The sequence below is a fragment of the Grammomys surdaster genome, unplaced genomic scaffold (genome assembly GCF_004785775.1).
Source record: "Grammomys surdaster isolate TR1022 unplaced genomic scaffold, NIH_TR_1.0 257, whole genome shotgun sequence".
Classification (NCBI taxonomy): Eukaryota; Metazoa; Chordata; class Mammalia; order Rodentia; family Muridae; genus Grammomys; species Grammomys surdaster.
Genome location: NW_021604698.1, coordinates 1,014,109 through 1,037,999, shown reverse-complemented (window position 1 = coordinate 1,037,999; position 23,891 = coordinate 1,014,109). Strand labels below are relative to the sequence as shown.

Below are 23,891 nucleotides of genomic sequence, written 5' to 3'. Positions count from 1 at the left end.
TGTGCTTCAGTTGTTTTAGGATATATGTGTCTTGCTGTATTATGGTAGTTTCTCTCTGAAGGGTTCATATTGCTCTGAGTTTTGTTGATTGCATTCTTTCTAGGGCCTTTAGCCATCTGGATGGCTTTACTTTCTCTATGTTCCTATTGTAGTAGGTATTGAGAGGGGTGCTAACCTTGATAATTCTGGTATGACAGGCTTCTTATGGGTATTCTTGGGCTGTATATTTCTAGATCAGTAAGTCTGACAAAAGCGTGCTGAAAAATGATGTGATAATTGGGGTCCAGCTGGGCCAACAGGTGCTAAGAGCAGCTAGGGGTGCCCAACAGGAATCAGCAACCAGGGACATGAGTGTGGGAAGTGATTCTAACCTGTGTGCTTTCATATCAACAGGGCTGATGAAGATGCCCTGAAAAGTGATGGGATAATAGGGATTGAGTGGGGATAACATACTACTTAATGCACCTGGGGGTGTCCAGGAAGACTCAATGTCCAACGAAGATGGGTACAGAAAGAGAATTTAACCTGTATGCTTCAGGACCTACAGGTCTGATGAAGGTAAGCAGAGAGGTTGCTGATGAGCTTTTTAAATAGCTGAATAATATTCCATTCTTGAATTGAGGGACTTCTAGATTGTTTCCTGTTTCTGGCTATTATGAGTAATATTATTTTGCGTATTCTTTTTTTTTCTTTTTAAATAATTTATTTTTTCTCAAATCATAATTCATTCACACAGAGGTTATAAACACAGAAAGTCAGGATGTGGGGAAGGGAATGACACTGGAGTGTGGGTGTTCAGGGGGAATACAATTATCTTTCAGAACTGGGTAACAGCTGGGTGAAGGTTCAGGGGACAAGTCACTGTGACTCTGCCTATGACTCGATTGTCCTTATATAAGTTGGTATTGTCTGCCAAGGCTACCTATTTACAAGGTCTGTAACTACTCAGGCTGGTAAATTGTCACAAAAACTGCCTCTTTACAATAGCTTATAGCCATCTGTTTCAATGTTTTTCCACTGACACCCAAGACTTGATTAAGCATACCTTCTTGTTATAGAATGAAATATCCTTTGAGTGTATGTTCAAGTGTGCCATAACTGGGTCTTGAGGTAGATCAATTCCCAGTTTTCTGAAGAACCTACATATTGATTTTGTATAAGTATAGATTTCTACCAGCAATGAAGAAATCTTCCCCTTGCTCTACATCCTCACCAGCTTGAACAGGGACTTTGTTGTTGCTCATAGGAATTCTGACAGGTTTCAGATGCAGTCTCAAAGTAATTTTGACTTACATTTTCCTGATGGCTAAGAATGGTCAAAATTCCTTAAGTCTTCCTCAGCCATTTGAGAAACCTCTGCTGAGAATGCTCTGTTTAGTTCTGTACCTCATTTTTAATGAAATTATTTGGTTTACTGATTTATTTTCAGTGATTATTTCTGTAGTTTATTTTCTTAAACTCACTAATTGTTAAGAATATCTAACAGTTGAAAATGTTTCTCTGTCACTATGGTTACCTTCATATCCTCCCAGGAGCCTCCAATGTCCCAGGACTCCAGATTGATCCAAACATGCCTTGCACCAATTTTTCTCTTTCCAAGCCCCATCACCAAGACCCACGTTCTACCCACATCTGATTTCCAAAACTATCATCATCCCAACTTTCTGTCCCACACAATTCCGTTTTTCCATCCACTTCCAATGTCCTTTTTTATGTCCCCTTCAGAATGAGATTCAAGAATTACTCTTTGGGCCCTTTTTGTTACTTAGCTTCTTTTGGATCTGTGGGCTGTAGCATAGTTTCCTTGTAATTTATGGGTGATATCCACTTATAGCTCAATATATATGATGCATATCTTTTGAGTCATATTACCTCACTAAGGATAATATTATCTAGTACCATCTATTTGCCTGCAAATCTCATGCAGTCTTTGTTTTTAATAGCATAGTAGTATTTCATTGTGTAAATGTACCGCATTTTCATTATCCATTCTTCAGTTGAGGGACATCTAGGTTGTTTCCATTTCTAAGTATTACCACTAAAGCTATTAGAAACACAGCTGAGCAGGTGTCCATGCAGTATGGTGCAACATCTTTTGGGTATCTGTCCAGAAGTGGTATAGCAGGATCGTGAGATAGAACTATTACAATTTTCGGAGAAAATTCAAGATTGACTTCCAAAGTGGTTTACAGGTTTTCACTGCAACTGCAAGGAAAGATTTTTCTCCTTGGTCTAGTATGTGCTGTCACTTGAATTTTTCATCTTAGTCACTGTTACAGGTGTTAGATGGACTCTCAGAGGGGTTTTGATTCACATTTCTCTTATTACTAAGGGTGTTGAACATTTATTTGCTACTGTTATGATTCAAAATGTAATTATTAGCAGTTTGAGATGCAATTCTATTCATAGGTCATTTGATCACCTTAAATGTGTCAGTATTCATAGGTTAAACACCCCTGTTAAAGACACATTTAGTAATGAAGCAAGACAAAACATTAACACACAAAAATCAGTATCTTTCCTATATACAAAATACAGACATAATGAAAAAATAAAAGAAACTATTATTCAGAATATCCTCTGGGTATGGGGAACTTGGAATAATATATATATATATATATATATATATATATATATATATACACACACACACATATATATGTATATATATAGTGTATAATATGTACGTAATGTATGTATGTATGTATATACAATATGTATATATGATTATATATTACATATGTATATATACACATATACAGTAATTATATATGTATACATATATATATACATATATATATATATATATATAATCTTAAAACATTGAATGATGAAATTCAAATTCAAGAAGACGGTAAAAAAGAGAAAGACCTCTCATGATTATAGATTCACAGGAGCAATGACCATATTACCTAAATTTATTTACAGATTAAATATAATGCTTATCAAATTTCCAACGCAACTCTTCACAGAAGTAAATCTAAAAACCTTGAATTTCAAATTAAAACACAATCTAGTTAGCCAAAGTAATTCTTACTAGTAAAATTATTGATGGGGTCTTACCGTCTCAGATCTCATGTTATGCTATAGATATACAACAACAAAATAGTATTGAATAGTATATCATGTCATCAGTGTCATAAGTATTCTGGTAAACATGCAGAGAAAGTAAAGTTCAATATCTGAATATTGCCTTGGTGTAATGCTGTACCAACTTGGATAAAACACAACTACTGCCTTTTATAATTCTCTTGTCATGATTTGGTGATGTGTAAGGTATCACTTTGAAAAGAGGTGGACTTGCGTTAATCTTCACAGTCAGCTTCATCAATTTAGATTTTATGGTGTGAAGACAAGTAGCCAGAGTCTATGTGTTAGAGTTTCTAAATAGTGTCAAATTAGGTGGACAACAGAATAAAAAAGAGAAAGTGAAATGAGCACCAGCATCTATCTTCTCAGTTCCTTGACTGTAGCAAGGCTTTCCCAGCTGAACAGAACTTAACTCAGAATAAACTTGTCATTCCTGAAAGTATTGTTGTCAGCAAAGAAACTCTTACATATACAAACTTAATCATGCATTTGCACTTCTCTCTGTTAAAATCAGAATGATGAAATTTAATTCACTTTATTATAAAAACTACCAAACTTTAAAGCTTGCTGCTATGTGCATGCATTTATATATTTAGCAATTAGATTTATTCATTGATTTATGTTACTAATTACTAGGAATTCGTATGATACTAATTAATGTGGTATAACTATGAACAATATAGCTGATGGCCAACTCTGAAAACATCCATCAGACTTACTGATATAATAGTTACTTTTCTGTGTCTGTGACCAAAGGCAACTTAGGAAAGAAAGAACTTTTTTCAGGTTACAGTACTCAGGGGGATAAGAGCCCCTCATGGTAGTGAAGGGTGGCAACAAATAGGAGGTATAGCAACTGAATTAGAAAGCAGAGTACTCATAATCTTCACCACAAGCATGAAGTAGAGAGGGAACAGAGTTGAGGGTATAAATACTCAAACCTACCTTCAATTATGTACTTCATCAAACAAGGCCAACCACCTCTGCCTTTGCACATAAAGCCAACAACTGGGAACCAATCATACAATTTTTTCTGTTTACAATGAAGAAACATTTTCATTCATACTACTACACTCACTTCCTGGTTCCTATAGGCTCATGACATTTTTCACGATACAAAATCATTTAGTCTAAGTTTCAAAGTCTTCTTAGTATCTTTGAAGTCTTAAGAGTGTTCAAAAGTTCAAAGCATCTTCTGAAACCGAAAGCAATCTTAGAATTGTAAGTACTGTAAAATCTAAATGCAATGTGCATGGTTTCAGCATTTAATAGCACATAATATGTATTAATATTTCACATGAGAGGTATGACAGAATATTGAGTAAATACTAGTCCAAAGATACCAAGTCCTATAACTTCATGTGTGATATCATAGAGCTTAGATGGGTCTGTGATGCCTGTTTCCCTGCTTGCAGCATTTGTCTCTGTATGTAACTGTCCTTAGGACAGTCCTTCTGGTTCTGTCCTCTCCATCCTCTTGGGTTATCTAATTCAGCAGCTCACATCTAACAAAAAAATGTTAAATATTGTCTTGAGGATATATTACTAGATTTTCAAGTGGGGAAAATAAATATGACTTTAAACATTGCCTCTAGTGAGATCTATTATGTTCTTTTGGTTTTAATTTCTGTTTGATAGTTTATTTGGGAATCTGCTTCAGGGTAGCTGCATATTGAACAGTCTGGCGTTACAAGTAGCTGTGAGATATGAAGGTTATCTGTTAATTTTGAATTGGTACATGTAAGAATTTAATGAAAAAGTGTTTAGCTTAGCTTTTCTTATTTATTACTCAAGAATTTCTGTATGACAATTAACAAATATATATATGTATGTGTGTGTGTGTGTGTGTGTGTGTGTGTGCATGTGTGTGTGTGTTTGATATTTTATGTAGCAATACTTGTAGGACTACATAGAAAGGATAAACTAAACAGTTCTCATTAAATGTTATATGTACCAATTCCAAATATTACTATTACTTCTGAAATCATATTTTCAATTTTCAGACTAACAGATAACAAGTCTATGTTGCTATGTCTGCATGGTTATATATAGCCACACAACTGTATCCATGTTCTTGTAGAGTTTAGAAGTCTATATGAAGTGAATTCCTCAGCTACTTCCCATTGCATCATTGAGACACAGACTCTCATCTGCTTGACAAAGATGACTAATTAATGAACCCTTGAAATTCTCCTTTCTCTCTTCCTAACAAAGCTGCCTGTTATGGGCTTTGGGCCTGATTTTCACAGGATTCTAAACATCTGAATTCAAGTTGTGCTTGTGTGGCAGGTAATTTTCCTTACCAAAACAGCCATTAAATATCTTATATGTACTCCCGTAGCATAGTACCGTTTCTCACATTTGCTGAAATCTGTGTAAATTTTACCCTATCTGTTTTTAGGAATCCTAAAATATTAAGTTCTTTCTACGAATACCAGTCATCTTATGAAACACTTAATTGGTTTTATTAACACTTTGGTACAAATTAATTGAAAAGAATGAGAAATTAATGGTCTTTTAATGCTTTGTATTTTTTATTCATTGATTGCAAAAAGTTTATAAGCTTCATATATTGTTTGAGGATTGTTGGCTTTTAGTGAAGTTAATATTGATATTTCACTCTGGTTTCTTTTTAAGATGTTCAGATTTTGAAATTGGTATTCATCTTCAAACTCATATATTTAAAATATAAACCATTATTTCCTTTGAATGAAATAACATATGTTGCTTGACATTACTACTTATTATGCAGAATCCTTTTCCAAGTCTTTTACAAAATTTTAATTGTCTTAACTCATTTTTACTAACCTGCTCGCCATTTCCACTTTTGTGATTTACTTTTAGGTAATTAACTAATGACATATAATAAGGATTTTGCTCCTTCAAGACAGTATTTCCTTCAATCATAGTCCTCCGCATTATGGATGTATACTGGTCCATATACAAAATGCTTTGTTAAATTTTCTGTGAAGTCAACAAAATACATTAAAAGGACAGTTCAGTAGTGGGGTATTTTGTACTCATTTGTCATATCAGTTGTTTTCTAATTTCTCAATTTCAGTCCAACTTACATTATTTACTGTCTCTTCATTATTTTAAAATTACTTGTCTATGTATATAAGACATATGTTTAACCTTAACCCCCTCTACTATGTTCATAAGTTTCTTATTTTTTATTTATTTCAAACTTAATCATTATGTCTCTTGTTTGAGAAAGATTTTATTATTCTATTTATGTCTATGGAGAGGAATATAGTTGGTCTTAAACATACGTGTATGCAGTCTTTCCTTGTACTACCTATGTTGCTCTATAGTTGTTAACACTGTCACAAATGATCCTGACACCAAAATAGCATTACAAATTATAAATTCCAGATGAATTTTATTCATCTCAAGATTCTTTCCTTACAAATGCATATTCTAAGAATGATCTTTCTGATATGATACTTATGAATGCTAATAAAACTGACATATGGGAGACAGATCAGAAATTGTCTTTATATTACAAAAGTTTCTTTACAAAGAAGAAAATCAATGAACAATTTTGAGGACCTGAGATTCATCACTATCATCAGCAGTCCACAATCACCATGAGTTCCTTTCAGATCATTAAGAAAGTTATATTTTTATGATTTTTATGCCTTGAAATATAATCATTCTTCTATATTGTCCGTGAGCTGAGTTCTAGAATAATATTTCTAAGTTATCGACATCTCTATCAATGCTAAAACTCAATCTGATTTACAACAAAGGATCATTCACTTGATGGTGAAGCACTGGCCTACCAACCCACTTCAGCCACGGGAGAAGGTAGGCTAAATTCACCTCTACCTCAGGTTGTATTGTCTTATAATAATATACTTTATTATTTTCACTTAGAAGTCTGTATTGTTTTCTGGAAAAAGACAATAATATTATGGATTGGAATTGTAGAGGAGATAGGAAAGATCTGAGAGGAGGAGAAGAAGAGGCAACAATAGCCTGGATATATCATGTCAGAAAAATGCTTCCAATAAAACAAGAAAAATAAAAAAGCTAACTGGATTATAGTCACTATAATCATCACCAATTATTGAAGAGTCATGTTTTCATTCTTCCTTATTGTTTGCCTTACAATCTGCTAATTGGAGATACACACAAAACTCCCCTTATAAACTGACTGCAGACTTCTCACCAGCATGTTATACTTAGCTAGCTAGTGATTGTGTGTCCATGTGTATTTGTGTATGCTTATGTATGAATGTTTACGTGTGACTGTGTGTATATGGATGCATTGATGGGTGTTTGTTGACATGTTCATTGTGTCTTTGTGTATCTGTAGGTCAAACGGTGATAGAGAGAAATGCTCTTTTATTTTCTGCTCTTTATTTTTTTTTTGTTTTAGAAGTTGTAGATGCACTTTTTCTTTCTTTGTTATTTTAAACAGAAAAGTACTCACTGTGTATCTTGATAAAATATTCGAAGTTACTATTTGAAAGCATTTCTTACTATATTACTGGGGTAGGACACTTCACTTTTCTTTTACTTTGCATTCATTTCTTTTGATAGTAAACGTGTTCCTAGCAGCTAACCTTTGAAAAGAAGCTATCAAATACTGTTCAACTCCTGTGTCTGGTGCTGCTCTAACAGTCTCAGAATTATACCTCTACTGCCATCTAGTGATCAACAAATATCTAATATTCACATTATACATTTTATCCGATTTCCAGAATTGTATAAAGAAAGAAAATATGAACTTAACAATCTGAAATTTACTGCAGAAAAGTACCTCTGGACTGTATAATCTGAGCCTGGCTTTTATTTCTACACCTGTGATTCTTTATGCAGAAGTTTCTACTATGTCATATTAATTTTGGATCTCAGAATATTGCCTTTAAATTATTTGCAGGGTTATTTTTTTATTATTATTTTTGTGCTAGAGGTAATCCATTACAAAATAAATACTATTCAACATGTTTTCCTAGGATGTTTTTCTGTTTAGTTTCCAGAAAGTTATAATAGCAATTCAATTATTAACTAAACTTAAAATGAAAAATTTCATACATATATATACATATATATATGTATATATATATGTGTATGTGTGTGTGTGTGTGTGTGTGTGTGTTAATTACAGTGAAGAGAGTATGATTCAGTATCAGAAAGCTTCTTCAGAAGAAAAGGTGCCCTGATTTTGTACTATATTTAGCAATACAATACAATGGGGAGGGGGCACTATAGCAAATATAAAATATCTAACTATACATTTTATTTAAAATTTATCTGAAACTAGAAGGAATGTTTTACGTTAGCTCTACTGTGTTCTGTAAAGTTACCTAGTTGTCAAGTATAATTCATGTTTGATCTATTATAATTCAAAATTTTAGTGTTTGCATATTACTAAGGATGAAACTCAAACAAGTTAATGGCACCAAAAATATCGATAAGTTATATTTGGTTTGAGATTAATGAGTAGAAACCAGTATCCATGAAGGTTTAAGTTTGTTATGGAATGCTAGCGTACACAACACGTTCTGTTAATTTAGTTTTGAACTATATACATTTTAAAGTGGTGTATGTCTGACATCATAAGTTATTTTTTCCTAGAATTATTTAATGGAAGTTGGAGTTTAAATACAAGAAAAATTTTCTACTTTTACATGTACTTGAATTACCTAAAGTTATCCAGTTTTATCTAACACATACAAACAAACATACAGACACATAGACACACACACATAGAGAGTAGGGTAGAAGAGAGAGAGAGAGAGAGAGAGAGAGAGAGTAGAGCGAAGAGAAACACTACCTTAAATCAGGTGACATTAAAATAACGTGGATTCTTAGCCAATAGTAGATTGACTTGAAGAGTATAATGTTACAAATGCAAAACTTAATACACTCCTCTTTTCATTTTGATACTTTGCAAGGTAAGCTTTTCTCCCACTGAGAACTGAATATTGACTCTGCTAGTTCAATAGATTAATTCAACAAAACTTATAATTTATAGAAGCAAAATATCAAACTACACTGTGGGACAATAGATCATGCTAGGAACCTTGATAAGGTAGAATGGATCTGAATCCTGGCACCTGGGCATCTCAGAAGGTAGACATCTTCCTCCTCCCTGCTAGATTCCTGGACTGGAATACAAGGCCACACTCTCCATGTTGATCACATAGCCCAAAACAGATTTATCTATGATAATGAGGTATCTAGAAACCTTGAGGTTTCAGCCAATAAGATTGCCCCACTAGCCATCCCTCTCAGCTAAAGGTATTTAATATGTGGCCCACCCTGAGTGGTTGGTATGCATTCATTTTCTACGATGAGCCAATGAAGTTTGGAGCCAAGGACTATCTCCCACCTTGGGGAGCACGGAGAAGGCCTTTGCTTACAGAGCCACAACCTAAATCTTCCATATATGGCCTCTGTGTGCTTCCAGACCACTACAACCACATAGTCTGATGAGTTTTGCTAGAGTTCCCCATTTCTCAGGCCCCAGGTTCATCATTGTCTTCAGTCCACGGATCTCCAAAGGCCACCGCCTTGTCATTGGCCCATGGCCCCCTGACACTTTATTCCCAACTTCTCTTTTGTGGTTTTCCAGTGACAAGTGGAGACCCAGAAGCCAGGGAAACACAACTTTGGTCTGCCACATTTCATACTGCATTTTACCACCCTCTGTGAGCAGTGTCTTGGTGTATTCCTATACCTCAGCACACAACAGCAGCTGTACTGGTAAACACAGTCTAGCTTCTCTGCATTTGCCTGCCCAAGCGGCTTGTCCCACAGTCCAGCAGTGGAGCAGAATGCGGACCAATGATACACAAATTTCAAATAATTTAAACTAAATAATTTAAAATAAAATATGAGACTATGACTAAGTTTACATGTATGTGACTTCAGCTAATCTATGCATAGCTACCTTAGATACTACCTACCTTCTCTACAATGCCTAATATATCTTCCTCTGTTTTAGACACACAGCCAGAACAAGGTTCCTATGCTTGGGGTTGTTCTAGCACCAGAAAATGTTAATGTTCAATCCAATGCATTCAACTGATTGGAAAGCCACTCTTGGGATCTTAGCACATGGGCAGTTCTGGCCTGAGATTTATTTACTTATTTTGTGCCACAGACTTCTAATATGATTAGAGAGGATACACTAGCAGAAGGAAGCTTGCTTCTTCTATAATAACACACTCATATCATGAATTTTATAAAAAATATAGTAAACTGATACAGATGAACTAAAGTCATTGCCTTTAATTCCCCACTGAATGAGACACTTACTATAATATCATATTATGTGAAATTATTAGATAATAGATACATATATGCCAGTCCTTTATTTGCTCAGGTATAAGGTTTAAGTGTTTTTAAGACACTATGAAGGCATTGTGTAATTTTTACTCATATATATGTGGATGTATTTTATTAAATACATATTTAAAGAAAGTATAGGCTGGAAAGATAGTCCAGATGTCTAGTATACTCCCTAATATTCAAGAGTATTTAAGTGCAGCTTCTTTTTATGTTGGACAGCTCACAACTACTTGTAATTCCAGCTGCAGAATACTGTATGGACATTTCTGAATTCAATGGATAAGCAAACACCTACCATTTACTGACATAAATACAGAAACACATGCATATACACATACCCTAATAATAATAGCTGTAAAGTGAATTACTTGATTGACAACAGTATAAATTTAATCAATCTTAAGAGAAAACTATTATTTCACTAGAACTAACTTAATTATAAGTTTTGAAATTTCTTCACACATTTCCAAATTTATGGATTCTTATAGTGACTCTCTTGATTCACTTCTATCAATAATGCAACAACTAATGTGAAAACCCCAGTGCTCTTTGACTACAGTACACACTTCACCCCTGTAGCCATTTTTAGGGGTGGTTTTCTTAGTGCGACTATCTATGTCTTTCCTTTTTGAGTAATATCCACTAAACTTTCCATAATCACTGTAATAATTTATATCCTACCACATGACTGCAAGACTTCCTGTCTTCACTATCCTCACTAGTACTTGTTATCTTTCATCTTTGTCATAGTTGGCTGTTATTTCTTCACAACTTAAAATCTACCAATCAATGAGCATGTGATGTCTTTCCCTTTCGTACTGTCTTCTTCAATCTCTTTGTTTAGAGATGTGAAGTTTTCACGGTAGAGCTTTGTTAGTTTATTGGTGAGGATTATTCAATGGTATTTTATTTTCTTTGATTTTTTTTTTAATTGGAGAGGAGGGAATCTCTTTTTTGTATGTTTACTGTTGATGCATAGAGAGGTTAGTGATTCTTCTCAATTGGTTTTGTAAAGTACCACTTTTTCAAAAATGTTGATTGAAGTCGAATTGCTGGTTTACTTGGAGACTCAGTTGTATCATGTAATACTTTTTTGGAAAATGACTTATGACAAGATGTATATGAGAGGATGGTTTGGTGAAGCAGATACGTGAGAGGAAGTTTTATTCTGAAGCAGTCACATGGGAGGATGTTTTGCTAAGAACAGACATATGTCATTTTTGAGTAAGCTGACTGGAAAACAGCATGTGATTTGTTCTTTTTCTTTTTTTTTTTTTTACAGTAGTTGCTTGAGAGGACATCTAATGTGTAGAAAAGATATAAGTATAACAAAACAGACAGTGGACAATGTTGTGCCATTGGTTAGCCTTGCCTTCCTCCTTGATCTTCATTTGTTGTGATTTCATAAAGAGAAACTAATGAAGGAACTCCTGATATTTCAGCTGCTTCTTGGTGCTTACATGGACTCAGGCTGATTGGCAGAGACTGGCAATTTCTTTTGCGTCAAACCGCCACTGCTGATTCATGAATGGTTTTTGCAAGTGGATTGAGCTACTACCATGTGAACAGAACTCCTAATAACCTGACAATGAAGATTGGAATTGGCCAAAAGAGCAATTTCAAAACAGTTTTACATCTTCTTTTGCCCTATTAACTTTTCGTTTACACTACCTTCATTGTGTTGTGGGCAAAAAGTGAAATTAAAGAATTTAAGATTCCATATTAAAGTAGGTTTTGAAAAATCTAAGCCTACAGTTGTTTCTAGAATTTGCTCCATGAATTTTTGTGAATATATATATATTCACAAAAATATATACAAAAAATATGTATTATATTCACAAAAATATATACAAATATATATATGTGTGTGTGTGTGTGTGTGTGTGTGTGTAAGTGTGTGTGTGTAAGTATGTGTGTGAATATTTAGAGGTTGGAGAGAAAAGAGAAAAATCAAGTAAGTATATTATAATATCATATACACAAAATATAATTTTAAATATATTAAATGAGAGTGACAACAATGGGGAGTCTTCTCACATTTGGGTCTTTTTTTTCTTCAGTTAGCATAATATTGACTGTGAGATGTTCTATAGTCTTTATTATGATGGTGTATGTTTTCTCTACTCCAACTCTCTTTAAAACTTCTTTCATGACAGCAGGTCGTATATTTTCAAATGTTTTCATTCTTCTTTTTAGATGATCATGTGAAATTAGTCTCCTAGTCCATTTATGTGACTTGTTATATTTACTGGATTACATTTACTAAAGATCTCCCTAATACCCAGATTAAAGATAATGTGATCATAGTGGATGACCTTCATGGTGTATTTATATTCAGTTGGCTAGTATTTTATTTCAGAATTTTATATGTGTCTTATTCTTTTATATTTGTTCATAGATTGTTGTTTATGTTGTTTGCAGTTAACATGTTTTGGATATTAGATAAATATTAGCTTGATTGAACTCCAGTGGAATCACAAAGATCAATAAAACAAAGAAATGATGGGAAGTTTGTGGGAAAAGGTGAAACTTCAATTACTGTCTGAAAGTTACAAACTGGTATAGTCACACTGGAAATAAGTATATAATAGCCACAAATTTTTAAAAATAAATCTACCTTATGGTCCACCTATACTAATCTTTGGCAAATGCTTAGAGGGTTTGACATACTATTTTTATCAGTAATTGCTCATCAGTGATCATTCCCATTCTTTTTTACAGATGCTAGGAATTAAGCACAACCTTAATGACCTTCAACAGATGAATAATGAAAGCATAATACACATACACAATGGGATACCATTCAACTGTAAAGAAAAATTAAGTGAAGTCATAAAATTTTCAGGTAAACAGAACTAAAAGAGATAATATTGAGAAAGTAAACCTAAAACTACAATCACAAATGCCACATATTCTTTATTATCTAAGATTCCTAGTACAAAATCTTGATATGTGAGTATACATCAGATGGAGAGACTGCAAAGTTCAGGAAACAATTCACAGGCCATGGTTGTATGTGAGTGGATAAGAATGGTAGAACACAAATTATATGAGGAAGGCACCAGAAAAATAGGTAAACACATCCCAAGTAATACATGTATTAGAGATCATACAGAATGATATGAAAGAACACTGTTACCAAATTTGTTTGATAAAGCATTAAGGAATTGTTAGCATGCAGAGGTGAACTGTATACTGTACATCCACTGCTCTTAGCTCTATCACTTTCCACATTTTCTCTCCTGAGGAGCACAGAAAGTTCCCAGGAACATGCAAATTAGACCTCACATCACAGATTCCTTACATGTCTGGTCCACGTGGGATGCAGCAGCAGAGATTAGCTGCTTTCTGTCCCCTATCACCAATTGTTAAGTTCCAAATTCTGGCTCTTTTACCAAGGAGGCCTGTGACACCCTGAGAACATTTAGTTCCACCTGGGACACAGACAACACAGGTGAGCAGCCAGAGAGGTCCTTTCAGTGTCAGGAGCATACAGCCAACATCAGGGCAAACAAATGGATCTTACAACCAAGCTTGAGTATCAATTATAATACCTAATAAAATAGACTTTTAATCAAAATTAACCAGAAGAGGTGGAGAAGAGATGGACTTATACTTTATATCCATCAAAGCATAAGTCCAATAAGATGACATCTCAGTTGTAAACTAGTTTTCCTCAAATGTAAGGGCACCCACATTCACAATAGAAATAGTACTAAAGTTTAAATCACACATCAAACCCCACACATTAGTAGAGGAAGACATCGATATCACACTGTCACCAATGGAAAGATTATCCAGAATGACACTAAACAGATAAATAATGAAGCTAACAGATAATATGCATAAAATGAATTGAACATGTATCTGCAGAACATTTCATGCAAGCACAAAAGATTAGACCTTGTCCTCAGTAACTCACAGAACGTTCTCCAAAATTGCTCATATATTTCATCACAAAGCAAGCTCAAGAGATTGAAAAAAATACAAATAACCCCTTGTATTTTATCAGGTCATCATGGACTAAAGCTGTACTCAACAATAACAGAAACAACAGAAAGCCTACAAAACTCATGTAAACTATACTAACCCTACAAATTCCTGGAAGCACTACTCAATGACTAATGTGAAAGTGATGAAATAAAGAAAGATATTAAAGACTTTCTCGAATTCAGTGAAAATAAGGCACAACATACCAAAATTAATAGGACACGATGAAAGTAATCCTACATAGAATGTTCATATCACTAAATGCCTTCATGAAGAAATTAGAGAGCTCATACTAGCAATTTTAAAATATACAAAAATTCTCTAGGAATAAAAGAAGCATATGTAGCCAAGAGAAGTAGATTATAGGAAATACTCATACCAAGGACTGAAATCAGTAAGTTGGCAACAAAGAGAACAATGCAAGGAGTCAATGAAACCGAGAGCTGGCTCTTAAGGAAAATTGACAAGTTATCCAGTCCCTTAGCCAACCTAATTTAAAGGCAGAGATGGTATCCAAATAAACAAAATAAGAATTAAAAAGAGGACATAATAACAGAACCTAAGAAAATTCAAAAGAATTATTAGTTCTCCCTTCAAATGCCTCTATTTCACAAAATAGAGAATTTTAAAAGAAATGAATGATTTTCTTGGCTGATCCCACTTACCAAAGTCAAATCAAGATCAAGTACTCAATGAAAATACTTCTATAACCCCTAAGGAAATAGAATCAGACATTAAAAGTCTTCCAATAAAGGGTGGAAGATTCCAAGGCCAGATGGGTTTTGTGAAGAATTCTATGAGACTTTCAAATATGAACAAATAATATTTGTTTTCAAACTTTTACAGAAAATAAAAACATCAGGAACATAGGTAAACTCATTCTATGCTGCCAAAGTCACCCTGACACCTATACGACACTAAGACTCAACAATGAAAGGGAATTCCATCCCAGTTTCCCTTATAAACATTGATGCACAAAGACTTAATTAAATACTCACAAACTGAATCCAAGCACACATCAAAGACATCATTCACCATGATAATGTAGGTTTCATTTCATGGATGGAGGGCTAGCTCAACATACAAAAATCCATCAATGTAATTCACCACATAAACAAACTGAAAGAAAAATTCCACATGATATTCTCAGTAATGCTGAAAATACCTTAAACATTTCATGATACAAGCAAGCCTTGGAGTGATCAGAGATACAAGTTCCAGACCTAAACACAATAACGGCACTATGCAGTAACCTGATAGACAACATCACATTAAATGGAGGGAAACTTAAACAACTCCACTAAAATCTGGCACAAGACAGTTATGTCCATTTTCTTAATATCTGTTCAATATAGTGCTTAAAGTTTTAGCTAGAACAATAAGACTACTAAAGAGATAAAAGGAATCACATTAGAAAAACAAAGTAACAGTATCAGTATTCACAGATTATATGACAGTATATATGTGTTGCTGCTTATATTATGAATGCTGATTAATCCCTTAAAAACTGTTTGTACAAAAGTATCTTCACATAGATTCTGGGAATCTGCTCCTAGTTGATTCTAATTGGTAAATAAAGATGCCAACAGCCAACAGTTGGGTGGGTATGACAGACAGATGCAGAACTTTAGAATTCCCTGTCTTGTGATATGGAGAAAAAGTGGAAGGAGTGTGTGGAGAAGAGATATATTGTGCGTAAGAATAGTTCAGGACACAGAAGCATAGCCTCATTGTGAAGGGGCCAGAAGTGTGTGTCCCAGAAAGTTGACAAACTGTGTCTAGAACAGCCAAGATAAAACAAGAATTAGTAAGTAATACCTTGGGGTTATTGGTGGGTAGTAGAGGTTAAGGGCATGGAAGAAAAGCATTGGCCTAACAATTGTGCATATGCCTTAAGACATATTAAAATATAAAGGCTATGTGTGTATCTTTTATTTGTGAACATAAAACTACTGGGGCAGGTAACAAACCCACCATTGGGATTTATTGATAATTATTTCTACATAAGTGATCCTCCAAATTCTATCAGAGAACTTGTACAGCTGATATCAGCAAAGTGGCTGGTTACAAAATCAACTAAAATAATGAGTAGCCCTCTTTGATAACAATGATAAATGGGCTAAGAAGCAAATTAGAGAAATAGTACCCTATACAATAGCCATAAATAATATAAAATATCTTGGTGTAACTCTAACCAAACTAGTGTAAGCTATGACAAGTAATTCAAATCTCTGAGAAAAGAAATTGAAGAACATATCAGTAGATCCATGCTCATGGATCAGTATGAACATAGTAAAACTGACCATCTTACCAAAAACCATCTACAGCTTCAATGAAACTACCATCAAAATTCCAACACACTTCATTACAAACATTGAAAGAGCATTTCTCAACTTCATATGAGAAAACAAACAAACATGCCTAGGTTAGAGAACACACTCCTATACAAGAAAATATCTTCTAGAAGTCTCACCATCCCTTATTTCAAACTGTACTTCAGTGTAATAGTAATAAGAATTATATGTTACTGGCATAAAAGTAGATAGACAGGGAAATCAAATGAAATATCCAGTAATAAGCCTACATGCCTACAGTCACACTTGATTTTTGATTAAAGAAAAAAGCCATACCATACTATGGAGAAAATAAAGCATTCTCAACAATTGGTACTGGTCAAATTGGATATCTGCATGTAGAAGAATGCAAATTGATCAATATTTATCACTATGTACAAAACTCGTGTGGATCAAGGGCCTTCACATAATACCAGACACACTAAGTCTAATAAAAGATAAAGAAATAGCTTTGAATGCATTGGCACAGGGAAAATTTCCTGAAAAAAAAAAAAAAACACCAATGGCTTAGGGTCTAAGATCAACAACTGAAAAATGGGACCGCATAAAACTGAGAAGATTCTGTAACGCAAATGACACTATCAATAGGACAAAATGGCAACCCACATATTGGAAAAACACCTTCACTAAACCTATATCCAACAGAGGGCTAATATCTAAAATATATAAAGAACCTAAGAAGTTAGACCCCATAAAATCAAGTAACCCAATTTAAAAATGTTGTAGAAAACTAAACAGTGAATTAATAACAAACGAATCTCAAGTGGCCGAAAACCATTTAAAGAAATGTTCATCATCCTTTGTCATCAGGGAAATGCAAATCAAAACAATTCTGAGATTCTATCTTATACACATCAGAATGGCTATGATTACAAAGTCAAGTGACAGCACATGCTGGCGAGGAAGTGGAGCAAGGGGAACACTCTATTACAAACTGGTACAGCTACTCTGGAAATCAATCCGGAATCCTACTTTATACATTTGTCATTGTACTGCTGCCTTGCAAATAGAGAACAGATGTTAAGGTTGTCAAAATAATAACTACCATTGATTCCTTTTAAAATATATCAAATAAATATTTCAATAAATTTTAAGATTGCCAAAGTCTATATGTAGTATCTGCTATATGGAGAAATTTGCAGAAATAGCTGTTATCTTTCAAATTGTCTTTGCAAAAATAAAACAATGGAGAACTGGTAAGTGAATATGTGCATCTTCATGGTTGATAGTATATGTTCCTTCATCTAAGATACCATGTTTATAACGAAATGACTGTGTCAAGTCATTTAGAAAGCAAAAATATTACTTTCATAAAAATTAGAAATGAAATTCTTTAGAAAAGTATGCTTTAACTGGTACAACAGCTTCAGTTTGATTATCAACAATACCAAATCACCTGTAGTTTTTTTTAATTTTCTTATTATTTATATTTTCAAGAAAGTCTAGGTATTTAACATTTAATAAGGACTTGATGAAGTCAATGCAGTACAAACTGTAATTGTTTTATTTTTCAAAAACCACTAATGTTAATTTCTAAAATCCTTTCCATCTGTATTTGGTGATCATATATATAATCACAGAGTTATGCTTCAGAAATTAATCTCCATTAACATATGTCTGCCTTCTAAATTTCCTCTGTGTACTTAGATTTCAGATTATGCACAAATAAATCATTGCATTTCTATAGCTGTGGAAGTGAATCCATAGATAAGATGATATTTGTAGCCATAAATCCAAGAAAATAATTTTCTATAGAAGTAAAAAAGGAACATATAAAATATGCAGTTGGGTAATTTTAAAAACTAACTCATGAATTACCTTTACTAAATTGAAAATCCTGACCACTATTTTTAAAATGTTAATCACTATTCATTAATCTTTCCAGATCATTGCTGAATTAATCTCTATATATTGAAAAACCTTTGCCTTTTAAAATTCAAACCTGACATATATTTTAGCAGCTTCAGCATTTACGACCTTAGCCATTCAGATATATTTTAATAAAAACAATCAAAACCACACTCTTAATATATGTTAGCTCTTCTATTGCATACTGTGATATTTCCGAATCTAAATTAGAGGTGTAATACACTCACCTTTTTGAATTAAGTGAGCAATCAATGACCCTGGTACCCTTTTCTCTGAGACAACGGAGGGCATAATCATTAATTTGATAAGTAGAAACTTATTATATGAAGACTTTGGAAACTATTTAGAAAAGTGAAACCTACTTTCTGTCAAAAAGTCACAGTAAGAACCTATCTTTAGATTGTGGAGCCTGAGTTAAGAAAATTTTATTTTTTCCTTTGGACAGACCTTTGGCAGAGTAAACTACAAATATGCTTTTACAGAAGTTTCCCTAGTTATCTAACTGGAAATAAAGTATTTTGGCATATCATGAATTAAGTATTTGCAGCATTGACTATGTATTAATTGAAATACTGTATGATGATCAACACCTACATACCTTCATATGTTCTTCAGTCTCTAAATCTCTGTGATCATGTATACTATCATTACTTTACACACATACTTGAAATGAGCCTGGTTTTTTATTTAACGTTCAGTCTTGAAATTAGTTTCAAAATATTTAAACATGTGAGTGGAGTATGTTGATCATGAACAACTAGAAATTTTATTCGAATAAAAAGTATTGATGGGGGCTGGAGAGATGGCTCAGCGGTTAAGAGCACTGACTGCTCTTCCAGAGGTCCTGAGTTCAAATCCCAGCAACCACATGGTGGCTCACAACCATCCGTAATGAGATTGGATGCCCTATTCTGGTGTGTCCGAAGACAGCGACAGTGTACTCATAAATAAAATAAATAAATAAATCTTTTAAAAAAAAAGTATTGATGATCAAGGACATTAACTGGGCAATTTCTGCGTGAAAGGCAAAGGTCTCGACCTCCTCCTCCTTCATTGGTTGGTCTTGGGTCTGGGTTTCCTCAGGCATCTTGGCTGAAGGAGCACGCACGAAACGTGACTACCCGTACCAAGAATCTGAAGCAACTGGCACCTAAGAGATCTTTCTGAGGGAGCTCATTTCCAATTCTTCAGATGCTCTGGGTAAAATGAGATACGATAGCTTGATGGAATCTAGTAAACTAGACTCAGGGAAGGAGCTGCACATTAATCTCATTCTCAACAAACAGGATCGAACCCTCACTATTGTGGGTACTGGAATTGGAACGACCAAGGCTGACTTGATCAATAACTTCGGCACTATTGCCTTCATGGAGGCTTTGCAGGCTGGTGCAGATATCTCTATGATTGGCCAGTTTGGTGTTGGTTTTTACTCTGCGTATTTGGTTGCTGAGAAAGTGACTGTCATCACGAAGCATAATGATGATGAGCAGTATGCCTGGGAATCCTCATCTGGGGGATCCTTCACAGTGAGGACTGACACAGGTGAACCAATGGGTCGTGGAACAAAGGTTAGCTTACATCTGAAAGAAGACCAAACTGAGTATTTGGAGGAAAGGAGAATAAAGGAGATTGTGAAGAAGCATTCTCAGTTTATTGGCTATTCCATTACTCTGTTTGTGGATTAGGAACGTGATAAGGAAGTCAGTGATGATGAGGGTGAAGAAAAGGAAGAGAAGGAGGAAGAGAAAGAAAAAGAAGAAAAGGAGTCTGATGACAAGCCTTAAGTAACAGATGTTGGTTCTGATGAAGAAGAGGAAGAGAAGAAGGATGGTGACAAGAAGAAGAAGGAGAAGGAGGAGGAGGAGGAGGAGGAGGAAGAGGAGGAGGAGGAGGAGAGAAGAAGAAGAAGAAGAAGAGGAGGAGGAGGAGGAGGAGGAGGAGGAGGAGGAGGAGGAGGAGGAAGGAAAAGTACATTGATGAAGAAGAACTCAACAAAACAAAGCCGATTTGGACCAGGAATCCTGATGACATTACTAATGAAGAATATGGAGAGTTGTACAAGAGCTTAACCAATGATTGAGAAGATCATTTGGCAGTAAAGCATTTTTCTGTTGAAGGACAATTAGAATTCCGGGCCCTTCTTTTTGTGCCAAGATGCGCTCCTTTTGATCTGTTTGAAAGCAGAAAGAAAAAGAACAACATCAAGTTGTATGTTTGCAGAGCTATTATCATGGATAACTGTGAGGAGTTAATCCCTGAGTATCTGAATTTCATTAGAGGTGTGGTGGATTCTGAGGATCTCCCTCTAAATATTTCCCGTGAAATGCTGCAACAAAGCAAAATTCTGAAGGTTATCAGAAAGAATTTGGTCAAGAAATGCTTAGAACTATTTACTGAACTGGCAGAAGATAAAGAGAACTACAAGAAGTTTTATGAGCAGTTTCAAAAAACATAAAGCTTGGAATTCATGAAGACTCTCAAAATCGGAAGAAGCTTCCAGAGCTGTTGTGGTACTACACATCTGCTTCTGGGGATGAGATGGTGTCTCTGAAGGACCACTGCACCAGAATGAAGGAAAACCAGAAGCACATCTATTGTATCACAGGTGAGACCAAGGACCAGGTTGCTAACTCAACCTTTGTGGAAAGTCTCCGAAAGCATGGCTTAGAAGTAATCTATATAATTGAGCCCATTGATGAGCATTGTGTGCAACAGCTGAAGGAATTTGAGGGCAAGACCTTGGTGTCTATTACCAAAGATGGACTGGAACATCCAGAAGATGAAAAAGAAAAGAAGAAACAGGAGGAGAAAAAGAAAAAATTTGAGAACCTCTGCAAAATTATGAAAGATATTTTGGAGAAAAAGGTTGAAAAGGTGGTTGTGTCAAACCGATTGGTGACATCCCCATGCTGTATTGTCACAAGCACGTATGGGTGGACAGCAAGCATGGAGAGGATCATGAAAGCTCAAGCCCTCAGAGACAACTCAACAATGGGTTACATGGCAGCAAAGAAACACCTGGAGATAAACCCTGATCACTCCATTATTGAAACCTTAAGGCAAAAGGCAGAGGCTGACAAGAATGACAAGGCTGTGAAAGATCTCGTCATCTTGCTGTATGAAACTGCACTCCTGTCTTCTGGCTTCAGTCTGGAAGATCCTCAGACCCATGCTAACAGGAGCTACAGGATGATCAAGCTTGGTCTAGGTATTGATGAGAATGATCCTACTGTGGATGAGACCAGTGCTGCTGTAACTGAAGAAATGCCACCCCTGGAAGGAGATGACGACACATCACGCATGGGAGAAGTAGACTAAGCTTCACCAGAACTATGTGTTTGATGCTTACCCTCATTCCTTCTGATAATATATTTTCCATGATTTCTGTTTATTTTTGTTAATATTTAAAACGTCTGTGTGGCATGAAGACTAAGGGGAAGATAAAATGTCTACATGTGATACTGTGATACTGTAGGTTTGACTCAAGAGGTTGGTAGAACGTTTGTCGTAAGACGTAACCTACTGTTAATGTCAACTCTGTGGTCTGAAGTGTTTAGCTGTTGAGCTGGATTCCTTAGTTGACCAAATTAAGACGGCTTAAGCTACATCTTAAAATTTTCATTTCCTGTAGTTAATTCTGCATGTACTAGTCTTAGAAGTAAACACAAGTTAAAACAACTTGACAGGAACTCCCCAAGTGGCTTGTTTTCCAAAGTACCAAGAACAAAACCTTAAGTTTCCCTAGGTCTTGTAACTTTCAGCAAGGCTTGTGAATGGAAATAATTGTGTCCAATCACATTCTGCTTTAAAAGGTAAATACAGATGAGATTTAAAAAAAAGAAAAAAAAGAAATTTTATAAACATTTAATATGATTCAATTATCCTTTACAGGAAAATTTCAACTGAAATTGTATAATGAATAACACAATGAGTACTCAATTTTACATTAACTGGTAAGGGGATGGCATACCATCTCTCAAGGGTTAATCAGTTAAAAAAATGATGTGGAAATAAGATTTTATGACTACGATAATGTAAATATGAATTTACAAATATCACACAGATAGATATGAGGAAAACACAATAACAATTAACAATAATTTTACTGATTGTTATTTTGGGATAAAAATGCTACATGCTAACATATACAAAAGTGGATCAATGAGCATGAATAAATATCCATACATTTATCATCATTATCTAAATGTCAAAATCTCTCAAAACCATTATTTTAGAGAGGTATGCTCTTTGCATAGTAGACTTTAGATGGATAGTAAATGCCACCAGCCTTGAGAATTTTAAGTCAAGCAATTCACTAATACAAAAGTGGTATAAATTGAATATATCAAGATTGATTTAAAGTCCTCCAAATGAAGAAGGTTGTGCATGTAACTTTTCTTAGAGTGTGAGAAGCAAAATAAATAAATAAATAAATAAATAAATAAATACTAGTCCAAATATTCTATAGTTATTATTGAGCTTTTTATATTTTCACCTAAGTGCTATAAATTTAAAACAATGCTAACATATTTGCAGAAACTCATGAAAAGCTAATTTTACTAAGTTAAAATATAAAACATACTATTTTCTAAAACAAACCAATTTTCTATAAGCATTTTCCAAGAACACAAAGGTTACCAATCATATTGTGCAAAAAAATTAGTTAATATTTATCATCTTACAAACAAGCAAGTGTATATTTACATATTGAAATCAGGATACTGAAAGTTTGCTAAAAAGGAATAAAACAGAAACAAAAATAGTAAGTTTCAAAGATTCAAAAGTGAGGCTCTTAGGAAAACTTATTTATCAGAAAAACATCCCATCTCAGCATTTTTGAACTGAATTATTTTCTTTCTATTGAAAACAAAATTTCGAGGCAGAATATTTTGTAATAATTGTAGGGTACTTTTTAAGTCAAAAAGTGAGAGTTGAACTTGTAAAATGTATTAAACTTATGGTAATATATTTCTTTAAATGTAATACTACATCCTCCCAGACTATGTAGCTAACTTGCTTCGTTTTATTTTCTTTAGTCTAGTTAAAAAACAAGCACAGAGTAAGTAGCTCTTAAGTAAATGACAAGACACTATGATTTATTTTCTATCACATTTTGGCCAGTCTATCACTGCAATGCATGAAATATTTTGAATAGTTTTAATTTGTATACATTTTTAATTCTTAAGCTATGGTACATTAGGTTTCTTACATACAATGTATTTTCAACCATAAAGTTCTTGTGCAGGAAACACCTTTAGAGTGAAATACTATGGAAACACTAAG

General features: G+C 34.3%; 1 pseudogene; it reads left to right on the top strand.

Moving 5' to 3' along the window:
* The first annotated feature begins 501 nt into the window (after nucleotides 1-501).
* LOC114627737 lies at nucleotides 502-21,926 on the top strand (annotated as a pseudogene).
* The last annotated feature ends 1,965 nt before the right edge of the window (nucleotides 21,927-23,891 follow it).